This window comes from Coloeus monedula, assembly GCF_965178545.1.
Source record: "Coloeus monedula genome assembly, chromosome: 2".
Lineage (NCBI taxonomy): Eukaryota > Metazoa > Chordata > Aves > Passeriformes > Corvidae > Coloeus > Coloeus monedula.
Window position 1 is genome coordinate 5,756,990 of NC_138782.1, and position 25,451 is coordinate 5,782,440.

At 44.6% G+C, this 25,451-nt stretch overlaps 1 protein-coding gene across 2 annotated transcripts in view; it reads right to left on the reverse strand.

Annotated features, from left to right (window-relative positions):
- The window catches only part of PAK5 (p21 (RAC1) activated kinase 5), an 87,734-nt gene that overhangs the window by 39,915 nt on the left and 22,368 nt on the right, over window positions 1-25,451 (reverse strand). The gene's annotated exons all lie outside the window — the stretch shown is intronic.

Consider the following 25,451-nt stretch of genomic DNA (forward strand, 5'->3'; position numbering starts at 1 on the left):
ATCTGCATTTGTGGAGGGTTCTGCTTAAAAAAAGCAACAGGTATCAGCTATTATAAATATCATGGCCTGACTTCTTCAGGAGAGAAAAGATTTGCTGTGAGAGCCACATTCCTAAAGCACCTGGGTTTATGCCCAGGTGGGCAGAGGTCCCTGGCTCCTGGCCAGCAGACTTGGGTGGGATTCACTGCATCATGGCCCTATTCCTTTTAAGGTCCAGGAAGGAGCATCAGCTCTTTTGGTTTCTGTACAGGTGGTGTGGAGAAGAGAGAGGAGTCCCTCCACTGCTGCTGTACAAGAAAGGAGCTGGAGGCTGTTGGAGGAAATGTGACCTTCCCAGCTTCTCCATCACTGGATTGACCTGGCTCCCTGGTAAAGCTAATTGTTACAGGTCCTGCTCTACAGTAAGTGAGTGGTTTTAGTCCATTTAGGTAGGAGTAGGTTGATTTACCTTCCTCCTGTCTGTTTTGCCCCCCCGAGAAGGCAGCAGGAGGGTTTCAGGGCACACAAGGGAACATAGGCTAATAGATTAGCTGGAACAAGAGAAGTTTCATTGGCAAGGTGAAAGGAGGCATGAGCTGCACACTGAGAGGGATAAAGGTATTTGTTCACTCTACTGGCTTAGGAAATAGCCAGGACACTCACAACCTGCATTAACCCTTGGGGATGGTGGGTCCCACCTTAAAACGAAGTGCAGCCTGACAGTTCTATTGAAGCAACTTCAGAACTGATTTTCTGGAGCACTCCAGAAATCTGCTGTGCAAGGCAAGGACAAATTCCTGGTCCCAGGGAAACAGAGAGAGGTCCTGTTGCTTTTCAGTGAAATACTGTCCTGTCTCAGAATAGTCCTCCACCTTGCTCTCTGGGCCATTTCCAGCAGGGCTGGCTAAGCACTTGAGCAGCATCTGTCTGAAATAGCAGTGGGGTGAGGAGGCTGGCAGCTGTGTAAAACCTCTTCTATCACAGCTGTAAAGGTGCTGCCCTAACTTTGATTCAGGAGGCAGAGAGGAGAAGCTCAGAGAAGAAAATACAGTTGTGTTACCGCACCAAAGAAAAGATGGGGTGATAAATCAGGTATTTATTCCACCATCATTGCCTTTTACTAGTTTGTCTAAAGATCAAGTCCATTATTTGAAAATTGATTGCTGGCTGCTTTGTAAGGCACTCCCCCTCCACTCCCCCCGTGTATTTGCAGGTGATTGTCTCCCTTATGCGTATTTCCTTTAGACAAGGCAGACTTGTTCCTGCTGGCCTCTCTCCACGGGTCTCATCTTCCATACACCTCTCTGGCTTTCTACCCTACTCTGAACTTCCCAAAATCTCCTGCTCTTTTGACAGTGCCTCTCCAGCTCTGTTAACTTGGATATCTTCCTCACCTTCCTCTCCCAAAGCCTCCTACAATCACTTTGATATGTAGCATTTTTCCTTTTTCAGCATCATAATTGCTTTATTTTTCTTTGGTGCATTTGGGTACCTTGTGGCATTCCCAGACATGCTTCCAAAGCCACCATGGTTGGTCTCTGCTCAGAGACTGTCCATTTTCCAGGCTCAAATGGAAGCAGCCGCCAGGTCAGGCAGTTGCTCCCAACCAGAGCTCCACAAATCACAGCCAGCTGCAGATCAATGGCACTGCATCGATTTCACTCGCCCTCGGGGATGGGAATCCATGAGACTATTGGAGTAACATTTTAAACCATCAGCTCTAGACATGTATTTTTTCCTCTGATCAATGCCAGGGTTTCCCGAAGGACCCGCATCCCAAGGCAGCTGCTGGATGCTTGAAGTCCTCCCGAGCTCCAAACAACACTGGATAACTAAAAGCACATCAGCTGGCACAGTGCACATTGCTTTTTAAAATGAACAGCACATTCACTTGACAAGACACCAGCCAGCCAGTTACCTCCATTTCACTGCCAAGCCAACCTCCCCTTAGCACAGTCCCTCCAAAGAACTGTAACAGACACAGCAGTCACAAGGAAGCTTTGTTTTCCCTCATTTCTCCATTCTCAAGAATGGAAATGATGCTGCGTGTTTTCTTCAGCTGTCTGAGGATGGGGGTTTGGGGCAGCCAAGTCTGTGAAACTTTTTGCTCTGGGCTTGTAAGTGTCCTGATTCAGTCCCCACTGCTATGCTTGTACCTCATACCTCATAAAAAAGGGAGATGATTTAATTTTTCCCATAGCTCTACTGATATGACACAAAAAATAAAGGACTTATTTAATCAGGTGTGGAAGCAGAAGATATCCTGGGTAAGTGAATACATGTTCTCCAAGACATATAAAGCTCTTTTAGGAATAAGAGGTACCTAAGTGCTTTGGAGAGAAATGATGGAGCTTTCCAGAATGCTGGATAATGTGTGTGTAGCAGAAAACTTATGAAATTTGTATCAAGGACACAAAATGTATGAAGTTCATTCAGGCACCTGCCCATTCACACAAAACAGCAATCCTCTCACAGTTATTAAGAACCCCTAATTTCCTAATGGGATTACTTAGGAAAACATCCCACAGACAATAGGGCAGCCTTTATCAGAGGCACAGGGAGCTGGGAGGCTGCGGGGCAGCTCTGCAGAGCTGCCTCTGTGCCACCCCCACGCCAGAGCACTCACCCTTAACTTAATTCTTCCCGACAGCTTCCAACGTAGCCCTGACTGTTCCAGGGCTCTCAGCAAATGCCATCTCCCCGTGCAGCTCCTCCTGTGCTCAGCCCCACAGAAGGAGAGGAAATGAGAGGTATTGTAGTCATAATGTGTTGCTATTTTGGTGGGATGAGCACAACCAGGATGTCTGTCCTCTCCCTGCACGTGCTTTGCCAAGGGATAGTCTGGCTGATTCCAACACCTCATGCATGGCACAAGGTGACACTCAACACAAGGGGGCTGGGGAGCCTGTGCTAACAACAGCTACTGCTGATGGCAGGGGGCTTGAGCTGGCTTTGGGGGGAAGAGAAAACAGAACTCATCATTTCATTGCTTCAGTGGGGCATTTCTACAGAAATATTTCCCCCGCTCTTACACTGAAATGATGCAGCACATTAATTTTGGGCTTCTAAATGTGAGGTCTGAAGGAGGCAGTCCTTTGGTGACAGCAAACAATGAATTCAGGAAGCAGGACAGCACGACACCTAAAGCAAGTCTGCTCTTCAGCAGGAGAGCCAGGAGCTGAGTGTTCAGCTCCAGGCTGCCATGCCAAGGTCTCCTCAACCCACAGTCCAATTGTGGCACAAGAGTTAGAGATAAGGGACTTTCTTTGCCAAAGCCATGGTGGAAAAAAGATGGACATGACACTTACTAAAGGAAAACACAATACTAGTGGGGAAATTCAGACTATTGCACCACCTCTCCTCCTGAGCAACCCACAGCAGTGCTGGTCTGAGATGCGCCTCTAGGGAATGGGGAAGGAACAGGGACAGCAGGAGGAACGCGTGAGCTGCGCTCTGTAGATACAGCAACCCGAACACTTCTGTAATTGCAGTGTTTGTCTTTCTTTGTCTCTGCCAAGAAAGGAGCAGTGCCAGCTCTGCTGGTGCCTGCTGAGGAGCCGTAACACAGCTCCACCCGGCTGCTGCAGGCACGAGGCAATGCTGAGAGGGTGCTATCAGGAGCAATCACTGCTTTTGCTCTTAATGCTGTTTACTGTAGTGCCTAACAAATCGAATTACATGCTAATCAGCACACCCTGCCTGCTAGATCTATGCCAGCCCTGGCTCCTTTGCATTGCACTCCTTTCTGTGCACAGCAATAATTCACTGAGCATCACAGTGCCATGGGCTCCCAGGCTGGTCCAAATTTTAACCATGTCCCTCAAGGACAGATCAGGTCCCCAAAGAGGAAATTCCCTCAGATAATGCCCATGCAAGGTGTGTGATATGGACCAGAAAAGTAAATCCACTCTGTCAGATACTGCACTACCATTGTGCTGCCTCCCAGTCACAAATGAAGGGGTTTTTCCAGCAAGAAGTATCCTACAGTCCCACACTGGAGCCAGGAGGGTGGCAGTACTATTCTGGGTGCCAGACTCTCCCATGGTGGTCTGTGCTTAGGATGGGATTTCCAGCAATAGCCTTCCCACAAAAAGTTAAAGCCCTGCCAGCTCACACCCCATAGCTCACAGAGCTGTTCACTTTCATAAGTCTGGCCCCATCCTGGGGTTTTTATGAGTTGTCCTTCTCCTGTATGTGACATCAGGGGACACTCACAGACTGATGAACTGAAAAGCTGAAAGTCCAGATGTATGTTACTGCCCTCAAAGAACAAATTTTTGCATTTACAACACGTAAAATCCAAATTAGGTTTTGGAATAAATTGGAATAAAAGGCAAAAAAGGATTACTTCAATCCTAAGGTTAATAGTATTCTGTATCTTTTATCATATCCTAAGAGAAATCCAGTCAACCTACTAAATAAGAGAGAACTCTGCTTAACTCTGCCCCATTTTCTGTTCTCAATAAAAAAGTCAGATCCATTTTCTGCTTCCCCTCCAAATAGCTGGTCTTTTAAATTAAGACTAAAAAAGTTGGAAAGCTCTTTCCTATTTTGTAATCTTGAAAACTACCAGAGTCCCAAGTGCATCCCTTAAGCAGTGACAACAGCCCTTGCCATCCCAGATGTCCCCAGATAACCCTGAGCAAATGTCTGTGAAATTCTGCCACACATAAAAACATACAATAACCTTACAAAGGTAGTACCTAGAATAATGAAGTGGAACTTTTAATGACTCTGTACTATAGCTATGTAAGCCCTATTTTTTTTACTGTGGTATTTCAGCAGCCAGATAAAGTGTCCCACTACCCTCAGGAAATCATGTGTGGTCACCATGACCCTGAGCCACCCTGGGAAGCCTGCAAGGATTGCTTACACACACCTCACTGCTGCTCGAGCACGAGCTGGGCTTAAAATATTCCCTCAGGAGGGGCTCCGTGCTGTCTGCCTCAGCCCAGTAACATGTTTGCTTTCAAACAACCAGCAATTAGTTCATTTTCAATTAGGAAGTGTACACTGCATTAAGCCTGTGAGCCTGTATTTTCTGCAGGGATTCCCTGTGGCTCCTCAGCTGAGCAAGCAGCAGCAGAGCCCTCTTCCCCTGGGGATGGGCATGTTATTAGCATCTAAAAATTGCTTTCATGCATGCTGAGTATCATCTGTGAGCCCAAAGTGGGGGGCAGCAGTAAGGGCTGTGAAAAGGTCCTGTGAAAAGGCACATTTCCTCCCAGGTCAGCCACACAGCCAAAAAACCTGGTTACAGGCAGGAGCTTTAATAAAATACTTCATTTTTAAGAAACCTGACAGAGACACAGATTGCAAAATGGGGAGATGGGTGCAGGTCGCTTTCTTTTGACAATTTTTACTTATTAATAATAGTTTTCTGTAACACAAGGACCTCAATTATTCCCCTCCAGAGCAACCCAAATGCAGTAATACATCATTAGCTTTGGTGGCTTCTGTTCCCCCACTCTGATTAATTGTAACCTTTCCCAATATTTGATCGTAAATGAGAGAGTATGAATTGAGAAGCACAAATTAAATTAACGTGTCAAGGCAGCCTGCAGAGCCAGTGCTCCAGACAAATGTGAGCTGGGCTGAAACTCAATCTTGAGGAGAAAGCAAATGTCTGGGATGGACTGATGGCAGCATAAATTGCTGAGAAATCCTCCCTCCTCTGTGAAGTGAGAGGTAAAAATGATGTTGGTTCTCCTTCAGCTCACACTGGTGCAAGTTCCTGCTCCTGAGGCAAGTGGAAGGAGACCAACACATATCAGTGTATCTATATACCTAACATATATTTAACAGATTTACTATATTTAATAAAACTATTAAAAATGAGGAAAACTGTTTGGTTTTTTTCTTTAGCAAGGAACAGCAACAGCAATAGTTTCATATTTCCTTTCTGTTTAAGGATGGTTCTCAGCTTCTTGATGGGGACCCTCTGCTGGCTGCAGTCAGAACATGAGTTTCTTTTGTAAAAAAAAAGAAGCATGCCCTGACTGCAGGCTTACATTTTTAAGAAGAATTTATCTCTATTTTTAACTGAAAACACAGAGAGCACTACCCTATTTTTCAGGAGATAAAACCAGAAGCTATACCTGGAAAAGCAGAGTGAACTGAATGAGAAGACAATAAAGTTCATGGAAAGACTCTTAAAAACCACGCTGGTTTCAGGTCAGGCCTGACACACTACTTGACAAAAGGAGAAATCCTGTTTGACTTTCCAGATACACTATTCCTAAATACCTTCCTAACTCCCAAGGTATCATTCTGGATGGATAAGATGGAAACAAATGGGAGACACCCAGGAACCAGGGGGCAAGCTGCCTGCAGAGCATCTCAAACCAGAGGTAGGCGAGTCCTCTCTTGTATTTATTTATTCATTTACTGGTGTTATCTACAGGGAGATCTCATTACTTCCTTAGAAACAAGGTTTTTGGTTTTGTCACAGGAATGGACAACACCCCATGCAGGTGAATACCAGGTTGGCTCACCTGTCTAATGAGAGACCCCATTTCCCTTGATCCCTGCTTATCCCTCTGCTCCTAATTATGACTTGAGCATTTCGATTTGGGAACAATAAATTAACACCTTGGAAAATGTTCTCACATACTCTGCTAATGATGATTTTAAACGTTGACCCTCTGGCAGCATCAAAAAGGACCCACAAATTCTGAATAAACCAAGTCAGCTCACATTTTCAGTCTTTCACCATTCTGCTAAGCTCTTCTGCACACAAATAATGTACTGATAGAAATTAATCACCTGTGACCACATCATTTTTTCCAGGGTATTTTTTCAGTTCAACCAAAGTATAGAAATACCATTTTCAGTGCATGCCCGTATGAGTTTTAGAATGAAAAGCTTGACGATCAATAGGATTCAACTTACTAACACGGATTTTCAAGCTGTCTGGTATTTTTTTTTTTATATGGGACAGTCTTGTAAGTCATTTAACCACTATTAAAATACATGCCTTAATCATGGAAAGAGAGGTACTGATGGACTAGTCCAACAAAAATGCCTCTTTCCCAAAGCCCCTCATTTACCCTGCAGCATTCTGCTCATTTCAACCTTAGGTCAAATCAGCAAATTGCTCTCAGAGTTTCTGTGTCACTGCGCAATACAATAAAAATACATTTAAACAACTACAAAGAGTTGTCATTGTCCATGACTCTTTTCAATCCCACAATACTTTGTTTATGGTTGAAAATGCCTTCATTTGTCACAGCACAGCGGTGTGTCTCTTGATAGCTCGCCCATGAGACATATTTAATAGAAATCCACAAGTGAACAAAAGACAGGAAAAAATAATAACAAAAGCCAATGTATGCTTCCAGAGAAATAGTAAAAGCTGGTACAGAGTGGCCAAACTAGGATTGATGTACTCCAGGGAACAATACTCATTCTTCTTATTGAAAGCTACTCTTGTACAAGGACTCATTTCCACACACTGACTGACATGTGCTTTCCTAATTTAGAAGTCTTGTGATTCCCAGTGGATTTTAATGCTCAGTAATTTTCAGCTGAGTAGCTTAAACGCATATATTGTAGTCAGTCACTCTCTATTATCTTATACACATGCACACATAAATAGCAACGTGGACACGGAGGTTCGTGCAGGGAATTAGTTTGAAACAGCTCTGGGCAGATTAAAGAGGAAACCCCCCCTCAGCCCCCTGAATCCCTGGAGATAACTCTAATAATTTCTATCCCTAGCAAGTGAAAAGATTCCAGATTTGCAGAAGCAAATAGTCCTCTGGGTGCTCAGCCTGAGATAATTAACGGTATTAACTTTGTTAGGAAATGCTGGACATCCACAGGGAGAGGGGATTAAATGAGACACCCATTAAATGAGACACCCTGAGTCTCAAGTTACTCCTGGAACTTCTGTTGTAAATTCTTTTTTTCTGAGTTGATATTAGCACTTTTTAAAGACAGCTCTATACTGTTCTACACCAATGGATGCAGGTACTCTATTTCTGTGTTTTCAATTAGAAAAAAATAATCAGTAAAAGGAAATACTATCAAGAATGAAAGTGATGATACACCAGTAGAGAAGACAAAGTAAGCAGAAAGATCAGACAAACCTGCAGGAAATACCAAAACCAGAACTGTGAAACAGTATATAATTCTGAATTTTAGTAAATATGGACATTCCTATTGGTTAAGTAACTGCAGGATAAGAACTGCAAGGATATGAAATTCTGTATTTATCAAAAGACTTAGCAAAGTGCTTGAAAAACACTTGGAAAATTGTTCTTATCAGTCGTGCACCAGGTTACACCTTCTTTGCATTTTGGGCACCTCAGTGTGGTCCACTGGCAAAGCCTCAGCAAAAGAGATGGACTGGCCCCAACTGTAGCACAGCACAGGGGACACTAAAACATCTTGGGTTTACATGCAAAGCTTTAGTTTTAACTTTCTGAAACTGAGTTTCCTCCCCAACACTTGACGGTAGCTGCAAAGCTGGCATTACAAACATACAGAATCCCAGAATGAAGGCTGCAAGAGACCTTCAAAACCATCTAATCCAACCAACACTTCCAGAGACGGCGACTCTACCACCTCCCTGGGCAACTTACTCCAATGCCTGACCACTCTTCAGTTAAAACATTTTTTCAAATACCTAATCTGAACCTCCCCTGGTACAGCTAAAGGCCACTTCCTCTTGTCCTTTCAGCTGAGATACGACAGAAGAGACCAACCCCAGCTCACTACAAACTCCTTTTGGGTAGCTGTAGGAGTAATAAAGTCCTCCCAGCCATGCCAGGTCCCTCTGCCTCTCCTCCTAGGACGTGTTTTCCAGAGCCTTCCCCAGCAATGTCCTTTCTGAAGCGAGGAGCCCTAAACCGAACACAGCGCTTGAAGTGCAGCATCATCAGTGTGACCTCAACAGTGACCAAAGCATGGTAGGCTGCAGTAGGGATTTCCCACAGCTCCCTGAAGGACTTACCCCAGGACTGCATGGTTTCTCACAAGTGCCTGTAATTACTGTGGTTGTACGCTGGTAATTTTTAATAGACAGCTTTCACTTGAAAAAAAAGGAGGCAAAATGTTTTCTAGGTCTAGAAACCAACTGATTTTCAGCTGGTTGCATCCATGAACACATCAAAACTGCATCAAGTAGGGGCTCCAGTGGGGCGCCTGCCCCAGCGCAGGTGATTTTACAGCCCCCAGAGAGTGTCACAGTGACAAGCACGAATGGGACTGGCTGGGGACACACCCCTGTGACAGCATCACGTGCCACTGAAACAAGGTAATGACACCGGGGCTCTGGAAGCGACCTCCTGCCACAACTCCTCACTGGTATGTTTGTATTCAACACACTTCATTTTCCTACAATAGTAATCACTGCATTTCTTACTTTACTTCTAAAACAGTACAGGCTGTGCTGGCTCTGAGGAATTGCTCTGTTACCATAACATTTGTAAAAAAACGTTGCTTTCCAATGAATGATCAACAGCAACAGATGCTTCATTATTCATTCATTATTAATAGCAAGCCTCTCATAAGAATATTCTTTAGGATGAAACACAGGATCTGACCTGTGTTTGCCAAGAAATGGTGCAAAATCAGTTTATTTGGAATGTCAAAATACCTTTAAAATGCAAACAAACATATCTATAGATAAATGTATCCACACCAAGTGCCTGCAAGATGAAAATCATGCCTGTTGTTATCACTGCAGGTTCCCTACCTTTCTGTCTGGTTTTACTCTGCATTGCTGTAACATGTAATTGAAAGGAAATATTTCCACAGTCTACAATAAATCACAAATGTGTAGAGTCTACCTTAAGTTTTTATTCCTAACATTATTTTCTTGTCTTTTTTTTCCCCCCACACTGCATTGTGCTGGAAAACTGGTCTGAAAGTCAATTCTTACCCTGTTACCTACTGAGTTGCTGTCAGGCCATACTGTTTCCACATTAAAAATGAGAACTGATCCCTTGAAGGGTTACTAGAGCTTACTCTTTATTACCTCCTTCAGGAAGTTTACCATAAGCTCTTTATACAGAACATGGAATGTTTATAAAGCAGTGTCTGCTCAGTCCTCCTCCCTCTGGATCATCCCCAGCAATCAATAATTGCATCTGAGGAATTCCTCAACACTGATTTTTTTTCAGAGCTAAGCGACCCTGCCATGCAGACTTTGTGTTTTCCCACCTTCAGACAGCAGTTTGGAAATGATGGGTCTCACCTGCCCTCTACCTGGGAGGTAATGAAGACTCTTTACACCTTATCTCTGAAGCTGATATCAAAGTTTTCAGACCAGCCACAGAAAAGCAAACAAAAACTACAGTAAACTGAATGAAAGAACCCACACGTTTTTATCTCTGGGAAATCAGTGCAAATCCAGAAAGATGAATGATACTGTGAAGTTTTTTATTGTTTTCCACCTTTTAAATACCAAAAATAGAAATGTTCTTTGACTGCAGGAAGGTTTTGAGCAACTGGAGAGGTTACTGCATCTCAGATGGCCACCACTGCCATCCTCCAAGAGATGCTGCCTGCTACAGGAGGTGGCTCCCATCCCTTCCTTCCGAGGAAGGATGCACACACATGAATCACTACATTTTGCTGGGCCCATCCATACCCTGTTTCTCGGAAGGGCCTCTCCAGGCCCTCTCCAGGATGAGGGGTTTAATCTAAAATGGTCCAAAAGGACACTTTCAGCCTCTCAGAAAAAACAAAAAACCAAGGAAAAGAGTTTGACAGGTGAGTAAGTGAGCAGCTAAGATGACTCCCAGAAATCTTGCTCTGGAAACAGCATGAGAAGCTGCCATGTGACTTTGTGTACGAGCTGATTCAGCTCCCAAACTTTTAGACAATTATGTTAAAAAGCCACTTCTCTCCCAGAAGAAACACTTCTGCTGGAACAACATGGCATCATCATTCCCCAGTCTGCACTGACTGATTCTACAGCAGCTCTCAAGGCTGTCTCATTGGGAAAACACCATCATAACAAGGAGTCTGTGAGAGAAGGCAAGATCTTCTCCAAGTAATTTCTGATAAATCTTATTTACCACTCAGGGCAAGATGCTGAGGCCACACAGAGGTGAAGAACTTGGCCATTGTCTCTCAGCAATCAATGGCTCACAGATCCCCGAGGTTCCCATCCTGCTCGGTAAAATGGCACCAGTGACCCATCAGACTCCAACCCCTCTGTTTATATTTAAATATATACATGTATATTTAAATTTAGCATATTTAGATCTGAGATTGCAAGTCCTTCTTGAAGGCTCAGCATCAAAAATACACCATCAATTAGAAGATAATAATTAACAGAAAAGGACATCTCTGCATGCTGACTCTGATTGCATCCACTGCTGTTTCCAGAGGCAGGGAGATTCATTAATTCATTCATTCCCCACTTCGTTATGGAATGACTCCAACAAAGCTGCTGATACAACTGGGAAATCAAAAGATGAGCCAGGAAAGTGACTGCAAAAAAATGCATTAAGGGAACATGTGTGGTTATGTCAAGTGGTGGGGCCAGAGTCAGCACTTCAGGAAAAAAGGGACTGCAGAGTCACTGGCTGAGAGGGGAACTAAATGTGCAGAAGGAGTTCAGATCCTAACAGAAATATTTTCTTACCAGAAAAAGACGATGGTTTCTGTTCTAATGAAATATGCTGTCCTACACAATCTCTCATTTAATTTTCACCGTTTTCCTCTTGTACTTAAATATGGAATCATGTAAAACTCAAAAGCTATTTAAGATATAGTTAACCCCCCAAAATGTCAATTTAGGCTTTTTCTCAAGTTTTGAACATAAGACTCAATAAATACCCTGGTATTTTCTGTTTCAGCTGATCTGAAGGTTGTCTGTGCTCTAGGTGGGCATCTGAGATGACTTGCTGTTTGCTTCATGGGGCAATAGAAAGGTTTCAGAAAGATGATTTTAGAACAGCCATGAGACTCAAATTGCTTTGAGACACCACAACTGGATGACCGGAACATCTTTTTACACCCTACCCCTGTAATTCAGTCTCTCCACTCCTTGCATCTGCATCCTGTGCACCCACCCCAGTGTGTGTAACTGAGCCTTGAGCTCAGCCATACTGACAATCCTGGCTTTCTAAATTATTTCTACCTTCATCAGGATAAAGGCAGGAAGATGTCCTGAACTGCTTTTAAAATGATTATGCAAAGCACAGTGGGCTGTATAATACCTTTTCCAATAAAACTCCCTTTTAGTACTCTGACAGCAATCAGCTGCGTTATTATAACTATTCTTTCTCCTTGTAACACTCAGGCTGAATGTTTTAAATGGAAATTACATCATCTTGTCCCCCCGTGTTTCTTACTTGTGGCGTGTCCTTGCAAGTAACCAACGCCCAGGATGCCAAAAGCTGAAGGCCTCAGCTCGCCCACGTAAGAAATGTGATATGAATAAATCAGTGCAAAGTCCATGTGAGCTCCTTCTCTCTCACTAGCAGGGGCTCAGGCTGGAAAAGCTGGATCTGCACTGGAGCTGCCATGCAGCCTTTAACTACCCGTGGTACCATTTTAAAACATCAGTTCATTCAGGGTATGGATTCATTTTTTAGAATAGCAAATATGCAGCTGGGTACCTACAGTGAAATGAAAAAAAAGACTGTATTTACTGGGGTGGTGTGACACTTCTTTTATAGGGTTTGACTTACTGGAAAGGAGTTTTGAAACTCAAAGGAGATGCCAGAATGCTAAGAGTTCCATTGTTAAGTATCACTCTCAGCCTGGTTAGGGCAGATCTCACTCCTGAGCACCTGGATCACAATCAAACCCAGAGCAGAGCTGGGCACCTGCTGCTGTGCATTTCGTATCTCCCCAAACTCATCTTCAAAGCTCATCTGTCTTTGCCCCACTGCAGAGCTGTGTCATCTCAGTCTCGGGCTTTCTGGAGCATCGTTTGGGTCCTGATGCAACTGCTCTTGGCTTCAGGGGGAGAACTCTGACCCAAGAAATAGCCACTTTTTTCTCTGTTTCCCTCTCCTAAGATGGGAACAATTGAAAAAAAACCCCTCCCTGGTGGCACCACACCCAAGAAGAGGGGAGGGGGCACACAGCTGACTTTATTTAAGGAAGCCTATTTCCTGCTCCCTTTCTTTGCAACAGAGGCCAGAGGAGATGTGGCTTCCCTCCCTCTCTTTTGCTGCCACTGTCTCCCATTTCCCAATGGAAACCAAAGTGCTCCTTTATCAATATTTCCTAAGCCAAGATTTTCTAAAGCTGGAAAAAGACTGAGCTTCACATTATCTGGTCTGAATCCAGCAAGGCTTATGCTCATCAGAAAAGGAAAAGGAATCAAAGTTTCCGACTTGGAAAACCTCTGAGCCAATATTTGTAAATAAAGTCTAATTTAATTACCAATAGATGTATTTTTCAGCTGTCCAACTCAGAGAGAGCACAATCCCACTGGGATGAAGCAATCACACTGTTTAACATGCAAAATCACTGCTCGCCTACCAGCTTATTACTAGGCAGTTTTCTAATTCAGAGGAAAAGGCAAAGGAGAAGGGCAATAATCTGAACACGAGCATCTGAAATGATCCACTGAACTCTGCTCCAGCAAGAAAAGACTTTCTTCTTTTTCACCCCCTCCAAGGACAGCTTTCCAGTGCCGCTGGCATCCATCACATGTGCAGAGGCAAATGCTTCCACACTTGGTAATAATCAGAGCAAGGGAATTATGGATTGGGAGGAGGAACTGCAGGGTTTTTTTCTCTTGGCTAAAGGCATATTTCAATCTCAAAAGCTCGAAGGGAGCTCACTAGTAGCTTCCTTCTCCATTTCCACTTTCCAAGCAGAGCCAGGACATCCTGCAGATCTTCCACATCACCCATTTTTCCTGGGCTCTCAGTTTTGCCATGCTTCTGCTCCATGTGCTGAGCTGGGGCTGGCTCCCAAAGGACTAATTCCATCAGCTCCTGCCTATCCTTTCCACACTACTCCTTCTTTCCCTGCTTACACAAAATAACCTTCCAAACTTTATCTCGAATCCACCTTCATCACTAACTCTGTCCCGACCTACATTGTCACCTCCGGTTATCAAAAACAAATTTATCCCCCTTCTCCCTTCTTGACTCGCAGAGTTTGCTGGAAAATAATACAAGATCTAAGAACTATCCTCAACTGAAATTCCTCGTGGTAGCAGATAAAAAGGATTTTCCTTAATGTAATCATGAACTGAAATCAATAAATACACAACAAGGCAATACAGAGGCAAACTTGGGCATTGCAAGGATTAGGTAGGAAATTTAGATAAACTGTGGTTACAAGGACAGAGTAAAGAGCAAATACATACATAAAAGGTACAACCAGAATATAACATTAATAAATGATTAACATGGCAGGTTTTAGGACAAGTGTTACAAATTCTGTATCTCTATAAAATCAGCTTTTCAAAGTCTAAGACATTAAGGCTTAATCAGAGTACATTGTTTTACAGATGAGATATCACCAGTCAGTTAAATTGCAGGAATGCAAGTGGGGGTTTAATTCAAGCTTCTCTAGGGAAGAGATTTGTTTGAAAGAGGTCAATTAAGCCTTCCACTCCAGTTAATCCCTTCTGTTTATTTTAAAAAATTGGGAATAAGGAAAAAAATTACAATAGGCCAGCAAAGCAAAATTTTCCTATAGATGCACCAAAACAAAAACCTGCAGGTCAGCTTGCTTTCAGCTGGGAGAAACACAGGCAGAAATTGCAATCAGTCTGCATTTCATATGGATGCATCACGTGGAGATGATTCAGACCGAATTATTCTCCAAATTAGCTTTATGAAACACTCTCCTCCAAGGAAGGCAGCAGTGCTTGAATTGGTTTTGGTAGAAGTTAATATTTTAACTTACAAGTCTCATTTGGAATGAGTCTCTGTGGGGAAGGACAAAGGGCAGAAGAGAGTGGACCCTCAAAGAAACTATTTCCATTATTTTGAATTTTCCTTCAGAAGTCAGCAGCTGCCCCCAGCCCCTTTTCCCCACAGCCCTCGAGCTGTTAATGGCACTATTTACATATATTTCCCTTAAGCTTCTGAGTCACCACTGGTCATTTAGGTCAATATATTTGTTTTGTCTGCTCTTCTGAATATTGATAAGTTTCAATCTTTTTTCCCTCTTTCTTTGGTCCTACTGCAACTCCTTTCTGAGCTTCCAACAGCAAAGCAGCAAATGCCATGGAAAGCCCCACACTGTGCTGCCCATCTGCTTCCCGCTGCTGCCTTCCTCCTCGCCCCGTGATCCATCCGCTCCGCAGTGCGCCTGATCTTTGTGCAAAGGCCTTCTGTATGTTGAACACTATCTATGCTGCTGAATCAGAAAACAGGAAAAGCAGCATTATCCCCTCCCAGAGCCAGCACTCTAGGGCTTTCTTCTGTGCTTTACCAGCACCAGGCTCTTTTTCACTGGGCAGGTGAGGAGCCGCCATCACACCATGACACCCCCAACCAGCAAAAGCATCAATTTCCATTTCTCTGCCGAGACAGCAATTGCATGGAAGGGTGCTCCCAGCGCTGAAGAAAAAGCCCTTGTGCATGTGCCTGTAATAAGGATGCAAGGAACAGACAATCCCTACAGGGAAACCAGCACAGGTCAGCAGCGTGGCAGGGAAGACAGGGGCCTGCAGTGGGAAATGCAGGAGCGGTGAGGGCAGGGCAGGAGGCACAAACACAGGAATAGTGTTGGGTTTCTCTGGGAAGACAAGAGCAGCGTGGAGAAATCAATGTGAGTGGCTCCTAGAGGAGGGGAGGCTGAGCCAGAGGGGACAGATGCAATAGAAAATTCAGCAAGGGAGGAGAGGCCAGGTGAGAAGGAGTTGAATCAATCGAGCAGCTTTGACTTGATTCAGTATGGAAGAGGAAAGGCAGCCCAGCATCTCTTAAAGCGGAGGGAGGAGGATCTGATCAGCCATGAGGTGAAGTGATGGTAGCACAATTAGTGTGGCAGCAGCTGCAGGTCCCCTCTGCTGTGTCTGCCCTCTGCATTTCTCCCAGCAGCCTGATCACTCAGAATGAGTTAATTAGACACAGACCCGTCAGCCCTCTTCACAAATCCATAAAACTCCTTTGGGGTCAGCTCTTTACCCCTCTCTCTTTTCCCATGGAAGCAAGACTTTATGAGATCAGTAACATCCCATCTCCATCCATTGCCTCAGAAACATCTCATTTATGCAGGAGCAATTAAAGGGGTTCACTTTCTGGTAAAGGACTTCCACCCCATTAGAGTACATGTGCTTTGTCCCAGGCTCTGCCTTCTTTAAAAGGAAAAATCTGCTTTCACAGCTGCCTCCATGGAAACAGCAACTCTGTGGTGCTGGCAATGCTCCAGGCTCGATGGGCTTGGTTCAAACGTGGAAATCTGCATTTCTTCATTGCAGAGTGCCAGGATCCCAGAGCCCAGCCAGGTCTCCTCTGGCTTGTTGGGCAGCACCAGTGAGGTTCCTGTGGGCCAGATCTCCTATTTGGCAACATCAGTGCAAGCCTACTGCTATGGAATGCTTGGGAGAGAGGAGGAGTAGGCAACACTTTTAACGCACGTCATTACCTCTGGCAGTGCTGATGTGGATCCTGGACTACTGAAGTAGCTCATGGCGATGGAGGTAAGTGCTCAGCTTCCCTCCTGTAATGGCCTTTGAGAATAAAAACCCAGTAAATGTAAATTAAAACAAAATTCCTCCATTTTGAAAAACTTGCTTCCCCTTGTGCTCTGCTGGACATCCCATACCCTGCTGCATCCCCCAGCAAGGTCACAGCTGGTGGCAAACCGCAGCAACACCTACTGTACTCCTGGGCTCCAAAGGAGGATAAATTACTCTTCTGGCCCCCTGAATCCCCTAATCTGCAGCTTTCAGACTATCAAAGAGGATGCACAGCAGCTGCACAACCAGAGTGCAGGTAGAGAAGAGAGGATTTACCCTCTGGCTTGGGAAAATTGGTCCCCGTGTAATAAAACACATAGCTCTTCTATAATCATTTGTTCAGCTCCATAAATCCCAAGGTATAAATCAGGCTGTCGGGAAGAGCAGCTGTGAAGGAATCTCTGCAGAAGGAAAAAAACCCAAACCTCTGTGACCACATCCAGCATCAGGGCCCATGGCTGGGGAGCCGTGCCGGGGGCCATTCCCAGTGCTCCACGAGCTCCACGTCCCTTTGCTGCCTCTGACTTCAAAGGAGCTGCTCAGTCGTAGCTCTATAAATACCAGCAGAGTGGGGCTCAGTGGCAGCTTGTGGTGAGTATCAGGGAAATGCAAAATTCAACAATCCCTAATTGCCCTTCAGTCAACAGTACCTGTTTAAATTACTGTTATTACGGCAAAGATATTGAAATTGCTAACATAAACACAACCGAGGGTTGCAGATGCTGTAGCTTTCCACCAGTGAACATTTTACTTGCTGCTAAATATCTTCCCTTTCAATACAGGAACAACACCCATGGTGGCCGATACCCAGCGATCTGGAGATTTGCAGGAGGGTACCCTGCAAGCAAGGACAGAGCTGGTGAAGGAGGAAAAACTCATACAAAGGCCCCTGGGAGCTCATGAAGGAAAGGCTGAGAAGGGAATTCACCCATTCTGCTACGAATGATTAAAAACAATTACAGAAAAGATGTGAAGGGAGACCAAAAGAAACATCCCGCCATGAGTCAGATGAAAACTGAAATACGTCTTTTTAACAAAAAGGACATGGCACATTTATCAAAAATACTGTTTTGGAGAACATGAAAAACAGCTGGAGCAGAAGAAGCAGGCCCAGAACTTTGCAAGGTCTTATTCAAGGCAGGGATTTAACAGAGCATCTTTAGGAGTCTCCTCACCACCATCTCTAAACACTCCTGTATTGGTGTCTCCCAGCGCCTCCTCCAAACACTGAGATGTGCACACAGACCTGGGCCAGCACAACTCAGGTTTTTCTTTCCTTCTCTGCCAAGAAAGCTGTCCATCCTGCCCAGGTCTGTTGCTCAGAATCCCAGACCCAGGAATGGTATTGAACACTTCCCAGCTGCTAAAGCCAGAGGAAAGAAGAGGTATCTCCAGCAGGACCACACCCAAGGGACCCTTAGCTGTTGGCCAAGGGGAGGTTCAAGACCCATCCTCACCTGACACTGCGCTGGGTACCAGGAGCCCTCTGCATCCCACAGGATGAGGCCCCATGGATTACTCCATGGCATCCTGCCTCGGGGAGTTATGCAGATGATTCAGTCCCATCAGCAACAATAAATTCAATGAGCAATGGTATTTCCACACACAGGGAAAAACTCTGAACGCGTGGTAAAAACACCACTTGTGCAGACAGGGAAAAGATCTTGTGTCGACACAATGCTTCGCACATCACTGAAGCCCAAGTAACTGCAAAACCTGGCCCAGAATACCTTTTACTTGGCTATGTCCTGGAATTGCAGAGGATTTTTTAAAATACATTTCTAAACCAGATATCTAAACATCACCAATCCCAGCTCCGCTTCAGGAACTATGCTGGTTTAACTCTTCTGAGGGGCTTTGTCTGAATTTCCTTTAATGGATGCCAAAGAGCCAAACTCATCCCAGTTATTACAAAGACTGCAGGCTCTGCTCCCGGGGAAGATCTGCATCTGCTGCACATCCAATGCAGTCCCACCCCGAAGGACTTGCTGCCTACATGGAAAAGGCAGAGCAGGGAAACACCGAGTGGCACAAGCCCCGTTCAGCTGCAGGGTGAAGTGATTTGCCCACACCACCCCAGGAGCCCGTGCTGGATTTCAGACCTTTGAGACCCCTCCTCATCATGTGAGCATTTCCATGGGAAATCACAAGCCCATAGGTGGAAACACAGATCAGGTCTGATGCTGAGGGGGGGTTTAAGCCCTACACACACAGAGGCATAACTTTATTCCAGCTGTTTGGTCTTAAAAGGTTTAATGAGGCTATTCCTGTACTCAAAGCAAAGCAGAGTAAAGTTTGCAGAGTACCAAAGTTTGCAGGACCAAGGTCTGCTTTTCCTCCCTGAGGCAAGAAGTTGCTTATTTTGCCATTGGTTTTCCTGGAAAAGTAATCATTTTTTTGGAGCTGCCTTTTGCTGCAGGTTGTAACTATTTTGAACCTTTTCAAAATGCCACTGCTGGAGCCACTTTATAAAGCGCCAATAAAATAAATATTAAAAATGACTTAGCGCATAATTCACGGCCTCTAGAAACCATTTCTTATTCAACTGGCAAACCAGCCAGTCATGCATTTTACATTGCTTTCTCATTTTCCTAGCTGTGACGCACTGCTTTAGGAGCAGCGGAGCTGTGCTGCACGTGTCAGTCAGACAACACACAGGAGACACCCCAATGCCAACATCAATCCAGCAGAATCACCTGGGACAGGATGCAGCCGTTTGCTAGCTCACATCGGGGGCAAAGCGGGCAGTTACAACAGATTTACCATCAGGCTGAACCAGCCCAGGGGACAACCTCTGTAGTATCTGTCCAGGTACAAAACGTTCTACTTCATCTTCCTATTTGTTTCCTTTGGATACATTAGCCTGAGAATTTATGGCAGCAATGTTTGAAAAGCAGTGGATTTAATGCAAGTATTAGAGAAAACCCCTGGGAAACATTTAGCAGAATAAACTCAAGAAGTGGTACCAGAAACATAACTGAGAAAGCTTGTGCTATATGCAGCTACGGTATGAGCATCCACTTAAAGGAATTAAATTAAAGAGTTGAAATGTCTCATAAGAACTGTCTACAATATGCCACAGAGGAAGATACATAAATCAAATTAAAAAAACCCAGATGAAAATCTAAGTCTCATAACTGTTCAATCCTTTCAAAATAAATCCAGGTCAACATTATATTTTATACCAAATTAAATATGTTCAAGTTGATTAAATCAACTCAGTCAGTTCTGAAGCCCCTGGTTAAAATAAGAAGGACTTTAATTTTAAAATATTGGTTCAGACAGCCTATACTACCTAATTTGTGATTTATACCACGCTTGTGGACAAGGTCTCACACAGAGAGAATTTTGACGAGATATAAAAAGACTCCTGAAACCAGAAGCTTGAAGGCTATTCTTAAAAACAGGGGGAAAAGAAAAAAGAAGGGAAACCAGCTCTACTTACAGGTTTTTATTATGGCAAAGCACTGCCCAGTGTCTCCATCACTTCAACTTGAACACCAGGCATTATCAACATTCCCCTGAAGAAACCAATAAGCTCTACCCCTCTTATTCAGCTTTACAAAGTTTAGCCACTTCTCCTAATGTAGGTTACACCAGAAAGGGAATATTATAATTCTTTCTCAAGAGATTTGAAGAATGGAAACACAGAGTAGTTTAATTAATGTTAAATAATCAAGTTCAACTTCATAGAATTAAATTTAATCACCTATCAGAGTTAATAGGCCAAAAATAACAAACGGCATGAGAAGAATGAGAAACCCAGTGCAAAAGGTCCCAGCGTCAATAACGTGCTTATTAAAGTACTGAAGTTTGGCATATGTGCCAGTAGGAAAGTGGAGTATTGAAGACCCACACCCTTCTGAACAAAAGGGTACCAAGGGTACAGCAGAAAAAGCAAGACAGTAGAAATTCAAGCTTCAAAGACTTTCCAAGCAGAAAAACATCTAACTTTGGAAATTTCTATTTTTTAATTAATTTCATGAAGACTGAAGGGTGAAGGCTGAAAGCAAGATTCCTGAAGCAAGGAAGAAAACACTTTGGAAGCCAAGGATATAATACGATGTGCACATAACAAAAGGCAAAACTGTTGATAACTGATGATAACTTTGCTGGAGTCATGCAACATATCCCTGATGACTACTGCAATGAGAGGTCACCGTAAAGAAGTTGGTAGAATATATCAGAGAAGCACATGTAGGGAACCTCAGCTCTTAGCTCAAAGATCCCAAAAGATACAAGAGGCTAAAAAGAACAGAGGAGAAGAATGGAGGCACTTGACAGTTTTGCTTGCTGCCTTTTTGCTGATGTTACATGCCATTTCTTTTAGGGTATTTTAATTCTTCTTGGAGTAAAGCAGTGATTTAAATGGTCAGAAAGTATTGTTTACAGTAGGCTCAGAGTCATGTCCTAGAAATTAGAAACAAAATGTTGTAATCCTGCTTATTAAAGGTTAATTTGTCTTCTTTTCTGCAGTATTTTTACAATTATACACTGACATGAGACAACCTTTGTCATGGCAAACGCTGGCTTGAAACAGAAGCAGAGCTTATCCCCACTGAAACCATAAGACACAGGTATAAACTTCAAACTTAAGACAAAAAAAAAAAAAGCTATTCGAGATAAGCAAATAACCATTTCCAACTCCACCTTCCGGTCTCAAATGCAATCATTTTTGGAGAAGGAATGTATTTAGCATCCTCAGCAGCCCGCAGCACATCCTCCTCCTCTAAGTAACTGTACATTCCCCAAACCGAGCCCGAGTGGCAGCGGCCGCAGTGGGATGCTCCCCTGCGCACCTGGACGCAGCCGCCGGCAGCGCCGCTCCCAATTCCCCCCACCAGGGCAGATTTAATCCCCACCCATCTGGTCCCCACTGGGCTCCGCCGGCAGAGCCGCTTCCCACCCTCCCTGCGGGAGCTGCCTGACAGATGCACAGCGGGGGAAACGGAGCCTCCTCCTGCGATTATCTCCTGCTCCCTGGGAAGGATTTAGTTCATTGAGGCTGCTGCTGAGAGCGCTCAGTTTACACGAGCTCCGTGCTCCTGAGATACGAGCCGGGGGTGTGTGTTTGTTTTGAACTCGGGTCAGGTGAGCCCGCGGGGAATCATCCCGTGTGTCCTCAGGAAAAAGGCGCAAAGCCTGAAGGACCTCACAGGTTTTGGATGGTGACAAGATCTAGTTTAGCTGTCAGACTTACTCATCTGCCCCCCAGGATAAGGCTCCACGGGGGGGTTCTTTTAGCGCTGTATTCTCAATCTTGAAATTAAAATACTGACTTTCACCCTGCCATCAGAAGCACACAGAACATCAGCCCACGTGCCCACAAATAAATACCTATACACGCATGTAACAGCACATACATGTAGGTACATACACTCATGCATGACTAGATACAGCTTGAATCAGCTTTCCCGAGCCTGACCCTGTGGCTCGGCTTCATTCAACATTTTCTCCAGTGCCAGAAGTGCATAAAGCCATTGTGAAACCCCAAAATCAGAGATTCCCTATCACTTCATTCCAAGACACAGAGCTTCAAAAAAAAAAGCCGAACTATTGTGACCCTCATGATTTCCCACTGTATGCTCACAGTGCAAAAATGAAAATGCAAGTTTTTCTCTGTTCCTCCCTAATATTGTCAAATTTTGTAACACTGCAAAGCCCCTTTGCTGTGGTGATGTCTCCTCCACCACAGGCAGGTATTTACAGCCAAACAGCCTCTCACATGGCTGAGCCCCACCGAAAGAGGAATGGGGGGGTCCTGCGAGCCCCAACACTGCCAAGGCACCTCTGCAGCAGGAGCTGCTCCTGCTGTGGCTCTGCAAAAGCAGCAATTCCCACGGCTGCTGTGTGCCTGGCTGCCTGCAAGCCCCTCCCGCGGAATTCATGTCTGATCAGCCATGAGCTGACACAGAAGTGCTTTTTTTCAGTGTCACCATTTTATCTATCTCCAAAAAAAACCCTTGCAGCCTTACTACCATCAACACTTTCAGCTGATAAATTTGGCTGATCTGGGCCCACGGGTTCAAAAGTTCTCCAAGGGAGGGATGAGGATATAAACAGAGCATGAGCACTTAAGCCTCCTTAGGAAGTCAGGCTAAAAAGAGATTTGACTTTCTAAAGTGCCATGATACAGTCTGGTAAGATGGTTTCAAGACATGGGTGCAGGGCAAGTAAGGGGATCACCACCTCTGTCTGAGCAGCAGTGAAGGAACCCTTTCACTACATAACCTGCACAGGGCTTGCAGAGGAGCACAATTAAAACATTTTAAGATGTGGGGAAAGGTGTCAGGCTGGGCTGGGGGGATCTCCACAACTTTAAATCAAGCAGGTTTAAACAGACTGGATCAATGGGTTGAGGACAACTGTGTGAGGTTCAACAAGGCCAAGTGCCAGGTCCTGCACCTGGGTCACAACAACCCCATGTGGCACTACGGGCTGGGGAAGAATGGCTGGAGAGCACCCAAGCACAAAGGGACCTGGGAGTGCAGCTTGATAGGCAGCTAGATATGAGCCCAGATGGGCAAAAAGGCCAAAGGAATCCTGGCCTCTCACAAGAATAGTGTGGCCAGCAAGACTGGGAAGCGACTGTCCCCCTGTACTCAGCACTGGTGAGGTCACACCTCAAATCCTGTGCTCAGTTTTTGGGCTCCTCAATTCAAAAAAGACATGGAGGTGCTGGAGCAAGTGCAGAGAAGCAAAACCCTGGAGGAAGGTCTAGAAAACATCTCCTGTGATGAGGGGTCGAGGTAACTGGGGTTGTTTAGTCTGGGGAAGAAGGTGCTTGGGGAGGGGCCTCATTCCTCTCTACAGCTACCTAAACAGAGGTTGTAGTGAGGTAGCGTCAATCTCTCCTGCCACGTCTGACGAGAAAGGATGAGAAGAAATGGCGTTATATTGTGCCAGGGGAGATTCAGATTAGACATTAGAAAAAATGTTTTCACTAGAACAGTGGTCAGGCATTAGAAGAAGTTGATGTGGTAGTTACTGCCTTTGGAAGTATTCAAGAAGCATCTCGGTATGTCTGGTGGTTCGAGTCTGATTATGGTGGCGTTAGGTGAATGTTTGGACTAGATGGGTGATCTCAAAGGTCTCTTCCAACACTGATGATTCTGTTAAGCCAGAAAATAGTGGGAAAAGTATTAAAAAGTTTTAAAAGGTGATTCTGTAGCCAAGAAGTTCCTATGGATTGAGAGAAGGCTCAAACACCCTCAACATGTTGGGGATGCCAAAATTCCAGATTTCTGCACTAAAGAGGAATATGCTTTGTTACCCTGCCAGTATTTTATATTCTTTCATCATTGGAGACTTATTGATTTAGTAGCACCAGAGAGATGTTAAAACACAGAATAATACAGTCAAGCTCTGAGAAACCAATGTCCTGATGCACACTGTTTACCCCAGTCCCCCTGCACGTGAGCAGCACTGTCCTTTCCATCAGGCTTGGGATCAGGTGCACTGGGAGGGCTCCCTCTCTCCAGCAGGGCTGGGTGTTCTCAGCTTCAGCAGGGAGATGGCTCTCTGCTCCCCTCTTCCACACAGCATGGAGGGAACGAGATGAGAGCCATGGAATTAAGTGAAGGTAAACAGAGGATCCTGCTGGGGACCAAAGCTTCGACCTGGGAGATGTATCCCTGAGGTGGTGGTGCCTGATGAACCTTGGCTGGGTCTTCCTCAAAGCCTTCAGTGATCTCCTGGACAACTGAAACAGGCAATAACCCCCCAATTTCCACTGCGAAGATGAAGACCACTGCAATATGCGATGGCATTACCCAGTCCCCACCTGTACTCCATATAAGCCACAATAACCATCCATGCTGGCTCCAGGATGCAGCACCACTGGCATCTCATTTCCCTCCTCCTCCTGGTCTTATTTTGTTTATAGAACCAAGTTTGCTCTCCCTGGTGCTATTTTTGCACTGTTCTATGACTCCTTCCTACCCGGTTATTCACATATTTACAGCCACCCCAAGATTATGTTAATGGTTTAAGTACCATGTTGAAACACAGAGAAAACAAACTGGAAGCTGGGCACAGAGCGTTGCCTGTTTTCCCCAAATTAGAGAACAATTCTCTACAATTACTATGTCCCCATCCCTGTTGTAATTAACACAGTGCAGTCAAAACCAGCTAATACGAATGGTGTTAAAAAGGTCTAATTTGTCTAAATAAGAGAGTCTATTAGTGAACAAATTACAAATTGCCCCTAGGAAACAACACAACACAGGGGAAGTTGCTATAAAAGCATTTTCTGAAGACTTCAGATGTTACCAATCTCAGTTCAGCCCCAGCATCAGCTCCCAAGCAGAGACTGAGGATGGGTCTATCCATCCACAAATAATGTTGTGCTTGGCTCAGTCTGAAGTCTTGGTTTCCACCTGTCTCCCTTGCACTCCTATAGAAACAGAAACCTTTTCTTGTGAAATACTGACAGAAACAATGCAAATCAGGCAAAAACTTTGGAGTTTTCCTCTGGGCGGAAAAAACCAAACAAGCCAAGGTAAAACCGAACCAAACCAAACATGGTCAGCTGGGAAAACGTCTGGGACCGCCAGGAAAAGCGACTGCTCTTAGAGAGTGCTGTGTGTCCCCAGGCTGCCAAGGAAGAGACAGCTAAGCAGTATTTGCAGAATTTTCCAGTTTTGGGGAAAGCTGGATTTCAAGCAAGTCCCTTTTTCTTGTAGGTGCATACTTAAAATAGGGCTAGTGCTTCCAGTGCTTCCCATTAAGGAAAGCATAAGACCATCCCAATGGAATTGATTTTTTATCAGCCAAGTCAGTGAAGCCATAATTATTGCAGCCCTCCTGGGCTGATAGCTACCAGCCATTTATAGGGCAGCAGGGAGATAAAAAC